Raw genomic sequence first — 8,817 nt, 5'->3', positions numbered from 1 at the left:
GAATGGAGAAAAACTGGAGGAAGTGAAGTGTTTTAGATATCTGGGAGTGGATCTGTCAGCGGATGGAACCATGGAAGCGGAAGTGGATCATAGGGTGGGGGAGGGGGCGAAAATTTTGGGAGCCTTGAAAAATGTGTGGAAGTCGAGAACATTATCTCGGAAAGCAAAAATGGGTATGTTTGAAGGAATAGTGGTTCCAACAATGTTGTATGGTTGCGAGGCGTGGGCTATGGATAGAGTTGTGCGCAGGAGGATGGATGTGCTGGAAATGAGATGTTTGAGGACAATGTGTGGTGTGAGGTGGTTTGATCGAGTAAGTAACGTAAGGGTAAGAGAGATGTGTGGAAATAAAAAGAGCGTGGTTGAGAGAGCAGAAGAGGGTGTTTTGAAATGGTTTGGGCACATGGAGAGAATGAGTGAGGAAAGATTGACCAAGAGGATATATGTGTCGGAGGTGGAGGGAACGAGGAGTAGAGGGAGACCAAATTGGAGGTGGAAAGATGGAGTGAAAAAGATTTTGTGTGATCGGGGCCTGAACATGCAGGAGGGTGAAAGGAGGGCAAGGAATAGAGTGAATTGGAGCGATGTGGTATACAGGGGTTGACGTGCTGTCAGTGGATTGAATCAAGGCATGTGAAGCGTCTGGGGTAAACCATGGAAAGCTGTGTAGGTATGTATATTTGCGTGTGTGGACGTGTGTATGTACGTGTGTATGGGGGTTGGGCCATTTCTTTCGTCTGTTTCCTCGCGCTACCTCGCAAACGCGGGAGACAGCGACAAAGTATAAAAAAAAAAAAAAAAAAAAAAAAAAATATTTATTTTGCTTTGTCGCCGTCTCCCGCGCCAGCGAGGCAGCGCAAGGAAACAGACGAAAGAATGGCCCAACACACACGCACGCACACACACGTCCACACACGCACAATACACACACCCACACATCCCAATGCACACACATATACACACACACAGACACACACACACACGCACACAATTCACACTGTCTGCCCCCATTTGTTCCCATCGCCACCCCGCCAAACACGGAACAACAACCCCCTCCCCCCTCATGTGTGCGAGGCAGCGCCAGGAAAAACACCAAAGGCCCCACTCGTTCACACTCAGTCTCCAGCTGTCATGCAACAATGCACCAAAACCACAGCTCCCCTTCCACATCCAGGCCCCACACACCTTGCATGGCTCACCCCAGACGCCCCACACGCCCCGGTTCAATCCACCGACAGCACGTCGACTCCGGCACACCACATCGCTCCAACTCACTCCACCCCCCGCACGCCCCCCACCCTCCTGCATGTTCAGGCCCCGATCACTCAAAATCCCCCTCACTCCATCCCTCCACCCCCAGTCCGGTCTCCCACCTCTCCTCGTTCCCTCCACCTCCGACACACACATCCTCTTGGTCAACCCCCCCCCCCCCCCCACTCATTCCCTCCATGTGACCAAACCACCTCAAAACACCCTCCTCCGCTCTCTCAATCACACTCCCCCCACTTCCACACATCTCTCTCACCCCCACACCACTCACTCGATCAAACCACCCAACACCATACACCGTCCCCAAACATCTCACCTCCAGCACACCCACCCTCCTGCGCACAACCCCACCCACAGCCCACGCCCCGCAACCACACAACACTGCTGGAACCACCATTCCCCCAAACACACCCACCCCTGCTCCCCGAGACAATGTTCCCGGCTTCCACACATTCCCCAAGGCTCCCAGAACCTTCGCCCCTCCCCCACCCCACGATCCACCCCCGCCTCCATGGCTCCACCCACCGCCAGATCCACTCCCAGACATCCAAAACACCCCACCCCCCCAGCCCCTCTCCATTCAAACCCACCTCCCAATTGACCCGACCCCCAACCCCACTGCACCCAACAACCCTGCTCCCATTCACATTCACTCCCAACTCTCCTCCCTCACACACCCCACCAAACCCAGCCACCAGCCTCTGCAGCCTCTCACATGAATCAGCCACCAGCGCTGCATCACCAGCGAACAACCGACTCACTTCCCAAGCTCTCCCATCCCCAACAGACCTCATATATATATCTCCCGCGTTAGCGAGGTAGCGCAAGGAAACAGACGAAGGAATGGCCCAACCCACCCACATACACATGTATAAACATAAACGTCCACACACGCACATGTACGCACCTATACATTTCAGCGTATATATACATATATACATATACATATACAGACATATACATATATTCACATGTACATATTCATACTTGCTGCCTTCATTCATTCCTGTCGCCACCCCGCCACACATGAAATAGCACCCCCCTCCCCCCGCACGCGTGCGAGGTAGCGCTAGGAAAAGACAACAAAGGCCACATTCGTTCACACCCAGTCTCTAGCTGTCATGTGTAATGCGCTGAAACCACATTACCCTTTCCACATCCAGGCCCCACAAAACTTTCCATGGTTTACCCCAAACGCTTCACACGCCCTGGTTCAATCCATTGACAGCACGTCGACCGCGGTACACCACATCGTTTCAATTCACTCTATTCCTTGCACGCTTTTCACCCTCCTGCATGTTCAGGCGATCTATTCCTTGCACGCTTTTCACCCTCTTGCATGTTCAGGCCCCGATCGCTCAAAAGCTTTTTCACTCCATCCTTCTACCTCCAATTTGGTTTCCCACTTCTCCTCGTTCCCTCCACCTCTGACACATATATCCTCTTTGTCAATCTTTTCTCACTCATTCTCTCCATGTGACCAAACCATTTCAATACACCTTCTTCTGCTCTCTCAACCACGCTCTTTATATTACCACACATCTCTCTTACCCTTTCATTACTTACTCGATCAAACCACTTCACACCACATATTATCCTCAAACATTTCATTTCCAACACATCTACCTCTTCCGCACACCCTATCTATAGCCCATGCCTCGCAGCCATATAACATTGTTGGAACCACTATTTCTTCAAACATACCCAGTTTTGTTCTTCGAGATAACGTTCTCGCCTTCCACACATTCTTCAACGCTCGCAGAACCTTCGCCCCCTCCTCCAACCTGTGACTCACTTCTGCTTCCATGGTTCCATCCTCTACTAAATCCACTCCCAGATATCTAAAACACTTCACTTCCCTCAGTTTTTCTTCATTCAAACTCACCTCCCAGTTGACTTGTCCCTCAACCCTACTGAACCTAATAACCTTGCTCTTATTCACATTTACTCTCGGCTTTCTTTTTTCGCACACTTTACCAAACACAGTCACCAGCTTCTGCAGTTTCTCACCCGAATCAGCCACCAGCGCTGTATCATCAGCGAACAACAACTGACTCACTTCCCAAGCCCTTTCATCCATAACAGACTGCATAATTGCCCCTATCTCCAAAACTCCCGCATTAACCTCCCTAACAACCTCATCCATAAACAAATTAACAACCATGGAGACATCGCGCACCCCTGCCGCAAACCAACATTAACTGGGAATGAATCGCTTACCTCTCTTCCTACTCGTACACATGCCTTGCATCCTCGATAAAAACTTTTCACTGCTTCTAGCAACTTACCTCCCACACCATATACTCTTAATACCTTCCACAGAGCATCTTTTGTCAACTCTATCATATGCCTTCTCCAGATCCATAGATGCCACATACAAACCCATCTGTTTTTCTGAGTATTTCTAAAATACATTCTTCAAAGCAAACACCTGATCCACACATCCTTTACCTCTTCTGAAACCACACTGCTCCTCCCCAATCTGATGCTCTGTACATGCCTTCACCCTCTTAATCAATACGCTCCCATATAATTTCTTAGAAATACTCAACAAACTTATACCTTTGTAATTTGAACACTCACCTTTATCCCCTGTGCCTTTATAAAATGGCACTATACATGCATTCCGCCGATCCTCAGGCACTTCACCATGAACCATACATATATTGAATATTCTCGCCAACCAGTCAACAGTCACTCCCTTTTTTTTGATAAATTCCATGGCAATACCATCCAAACCCACTGCCTTGCCGGCTTTCATCTTCCGCAAAGCTTTCAGTACCTCTTATCTGTTCACCATCTGTTCTTCCTGACCCTCTCACTTCGCACACCGCTTCGACCAAAACACCCTATATCTGCCACTCTATCACCAAACACATTCAAGAAACTTTCAAAATACTCACTCCATCTCCGTATCACTTCACCACTCTTGTTATTACCTCTCCATTAGCCCCCTTCACCGATGTTTCCATTTATTCTCTTGATTTACGAACTTTATTTGCCTCCTTCCAAATCATCTTTTTATTCTCCCTAAACTTTAACGATACTCTCTCACCCCAACTTTCATTTGCCCTCTTTTTCACCTACTGCACCTTTCTCTTGACCTCCTGCCTCTTTCTTTTATACATCTCCCAGTTATTTGCACTATTTCCCTGCAAAAATCGTCCAAAGGCCTCTCTCTTCCCTTTCACTAAAAACCTTACTTCTTCATCCCACCACTCTCTACCCTTTCTAATCTGCTCACCTCCCACCTTTCTCATGCCACAAGCATCTTTTGCACAAGCCATCACTGCTTCCCTAAGTACATCCCATTCCTCCCCCACTCCCCTTACGTCATTTGCTCTCACCTTTTTCCATTCTGCACTCAATGTCTCCTGGTACTTCCTCACACAAGACTCCTTTCCAAGCTCATTTACTCTCACCACTCTCATCTCCCCAACATTCTCTCTTCTTTTCTGAAAACCTCTACAAATCTTCACCTTCGCCTCCACAAGATAATGATCAGACATCCCTCCAGTTGCCCCTCTCAGCACATTAACATCTAAAAGTTTCTCTTTCACGCGCCTATCAATTAGCACGTAATCCAGTAACGCTCTCTGGCCATCTCTTGTACTTACATACGTATACTTATGTATATCTCTCTTTTTAAACCAGGTATTCCCAATCAACAGTCCTTTTTCAGCACACAAATGTACAAGCTCTTCACTATTTCCGTTTACAACACTGAACACCCCGTGTACACCAATTATACCCTCAACTGCCACATTAATCACCTTTGCATTCAAATCACCTATCACTATAATCCGGTCTCGTGCATCCAAGCTGCTAACGCACTCACTCAACTGCTCCCAAAACACTTGCCTCTCATGAACTTTCTTCTTATGACCAGGTGCATAAGCACCATTAATCACCCACCTCTCTCCATCCACTTTCACTTTTATCCATATCAGCTTAGAGTTTACTTTCTTACACTCTATCACATACTCCCACAACTCCTGCTTCAGGAGTAGTGCTACTCCTTCCTTTGCACTTGTCCTCTCACCAACCCCTGACTTTACTCCCAAGGCATTCCCAAACCACTCTTCCCCTTTACCCTTGAGCTTCGTTTCACTCAGAGCCAAAACATCCAGGTTCCTTTCCTCAAACATACTACCTATCTCTCCTTTTTTCTCATCTGGGTTACATCCACACACATTTAGACACCTCAATCTGAGCCTTCGAGGAGGATGAGCACTCTCCGCATGACACCTTCTTCTGTTTCTTTTCTCTTATATTTAATCACCGTTTCCCACTTCAGCGAGGTTCCGTCAGGAAAAGACTGAGAAAGGCCTCATTCGCTCTCCTCCAATGCACCGAAAATAAAGCTCCCTATCCACAATCACGCCCCACAAACCTTATCTTGGTTTCTCCCAGCTGTTTCAGATGCCCTAGTTCAGTGCTTTGACAATACTTCGTCCCCTGTTTACCCTTCAGTATGTTTAGGCCCTGAGCACTCAAAATCGCTTTTTCATCCTATCAGTCCATCTCCAAATTGGTCCACCACTTCTCACTCATTTTTCCTCCACCTCTGACTCATACATCTTCGTCAACCAACTCCTCACTTTCACTTCTTATGTCCATACCAGTTCAACACACCCTTTTCAGCACTTTCAACTACACTGTTCTTATTACCACACATCTCTCTTACCCTTTTATTTCTTACTCCATCGAACTACCTCACACCACATATCGTTCTCAACATTTGATTTCTGTCATATCCACCCTCCTTCGCATATTCTTATCTATGGCCTTTGCCTTACATCCATACAACATCGTTGGGACTACTGTACCTTCAAACATACCCATTTTCGCCCTTCTAGATAACATCTCTTTCTACACGTCCCTCATTGCTCCCAGAACCTTTGAAGCACTCACACCCATCCCATGACTCACTCCGCTTTATGGTTATATTTGCCGCCATGTCCATTCCCAGGTATCTAATACACTTCACCATTCAAAGTCACACCCCAAAAACGTGTCCTTCAAACTTACTAAACATAATGATATTGCTTTTATTCCCATTCAGTCTCAATTTCCTCCTTTCACACATTCTTCCAAACTCAGTCACCAGTTTTTCATCAAATCTACCACCAGTGTTGTGTTATCATCAAACAACAGAATACTAATTTTCAATGCCCCCTAACCCCTATCAGTTGCATGCTCCCATCTCTCTCTAAGACCTTTACATTATACCCTCCCCCTTCACAGCCCCATCCGTAATAAAAGATAAACAACCATGGTGACATTACACCCCTTGTGCAGACCAACCTTCACCTAGAATCACTCACTCTCCTCACTTCCTACTCGTACTCACGCCTAACACTGTTGATAAAAACTACTCAGATTCTAGTAGTTTTCCTCCCACACCATATGTTCTTGACTTTCCACAAGGAATCTCTGTCTTCCCTATCATTTGCTTTATCTAGATCCGTTAATGCCACATGCAATTCTTTCTGTTTCTCTAAATATTTCTCACATATTCTTTAAAGCAAACACCTGATCCCTGCATCATCTTAGGATCCTGAAACAACATTGTTCCTTCCCAGTCTGATGCTCTGTACATGCCTTCACCCTCTCAGCCACCACTCGTCCATACACCTTACCAGGTACACTCAACAAGCTTATACCTCTGTGGTCTGAACACACCTTTTATACCCCTTGCCTTCATACAGTGGCACTATACATGCATTCCGCCAGTCCTCAGGCACCTATCCGTTATCCATACATGAACTGAAAATCTTAACTAACCAATCAGCAACACATTAACCTCCTTTCTTAGGAAGTTCAACCGCCATACCCTCCACTCCAACCACCTTGCCACATTTATCTTATGCAGGGCTTTCATATCTTGTCTCTTCTTCAAACCATTTTTCATGAGTCTTTGGAAAGAGTTTTAGAGTTGATGAAAAAAGAACTAATGGGAAATTCGATGAAGTGGACAAATGGGGAAGTGGTAACAGGTAGGGATGAAGTGAGGAGGAGATGGAGTTAATATTTTGAAGGGCTTTTGAGTGTGATGATAGGGTGTCAGATGTAGGGTGTTTGGGCTGGGAGATGAGTGTTTGATGATAGGGTGTCAGATGTATGGTGTTTGGGCTGGGGAGGTGTGCGAAGTGAGAGAGTCATGGAATGTGGTTTGGTGAACAGAGAATAGGTGCATACACAGAGCATCAGACTGGGAACGAACAATGTGACTTCATAAGTGGTAGAGGATGTGCGGGTCAGGTGTTTGCTTCGAAGACTGTGTTGCAGAAATACTTAGAGAAACAGATGGATATGTATATGGCATATATGGATATGGGGAAAGCATGAGATAGGGTTGGCAGAGATGCCTTGTGGAACGTTTTACAAACATACGGTGTGGAAGGAATGCTACTAAAATCAGTGAGAAGTTTTTAGCAAGCGTGTGAGGCATGTGTATGAGTAGGAAGAGAAGAGAGTGAGTTGTTCATAAAGGCCTGTCTGCGGCAGGTATATGTGTGTGTGTGATCTCACTGTGAATGTTTTCTTGTTTATGGATGGGGTGGTGAGTGAGGTAAATGTGTGAGTCTTGGCGAGAAGAGCGAGTAACGGGTGAGGGGTTATGGGAAGCGAGTCAGGTGTTGTTTGTTGATGACGCAGTGCTAGTGGCAGATTTGAATGAGACACTGAAGAAGGTGGCTGAGTCTGGGGGAGGTTGTGAAAACAGGAAGTTGAGAATGAATATAGATAAAAACAAGGTTGTGAGGTTTTTCAGGGCAAAAGGACAGGTTTGTTTGGTATGAGTTTGAATGGAGAAAAGTTGGAGGAACTGAAGGGTTTTAAATACCTAGGAGTGGACATGGCAGCGAATGGAGCCTAGACATTGGAGGCGAGTCATACGTTGGGTAAGGGGGTGAAGGTTCTGGGAGCATTTCGGAATGTGTAGAAAGAGAAGGCGAAGGTAGATATGTTTAGAGGTATAGTATTATAGTCCCAGCAATGTTATATGCGAGGCATGGGCATTAGGATGTGCGGAGAAGGGTGGATGTGTTGGAAATGAAATGTACGAGGGCAGTATGTGGTGTAAGATGATTTAATCAAGTCGGTAATATAAGAATAAGAGAGATACAATAATAAGTAAACTGGTCGAGAGAGCTTAAGGGAATGTGCTGAAATGACTTAGACATATGGAGAGGATTAATGATATGTTGACAAAGAAGATACATGTGTGAGAATTGGAGGGGACTAGGGGAAGTGATAGACCAAATCGGAGATGGAAGGATAGAGCAAAAAATATTTTGAGTGGTCGGAGGAGGGTGAAAGGTGTGCACGGGATCGAGCTCTTATATACAGGGGGTGACGTGCTGTCAATAGACTGAACCAGTGCATGTGAAACGTCCGGGGTAAACCATGGGAAGGTTTGTGGGGCCTGGATGTGGATAGGGAGCTGTGGCTTCGGTGCATTATACATGACAGCTAGAGACTGAGTGTGAACGATTTAGCATTTACTCTTCGACTTGTCCATCAACTGCGTCAGCTACATGTAGA

This window comes from Panulirus ornatus, chromosome 11 (assembly GCF_036320965.1).
Source record: "Panulirus ornatus isolate Po-2019 chromosome 11, ASM3632096v1, whole genome shotgun sequence".
Lineage (NCBI taxonomy): Eukaryota > Metazoa > Arthropoda > Malacostraca > Decapoda > Palinuridae > Panulirus > Panulirus ornatus.
This window is presented reverse-complemented; position numbering follows the sequence as displayed.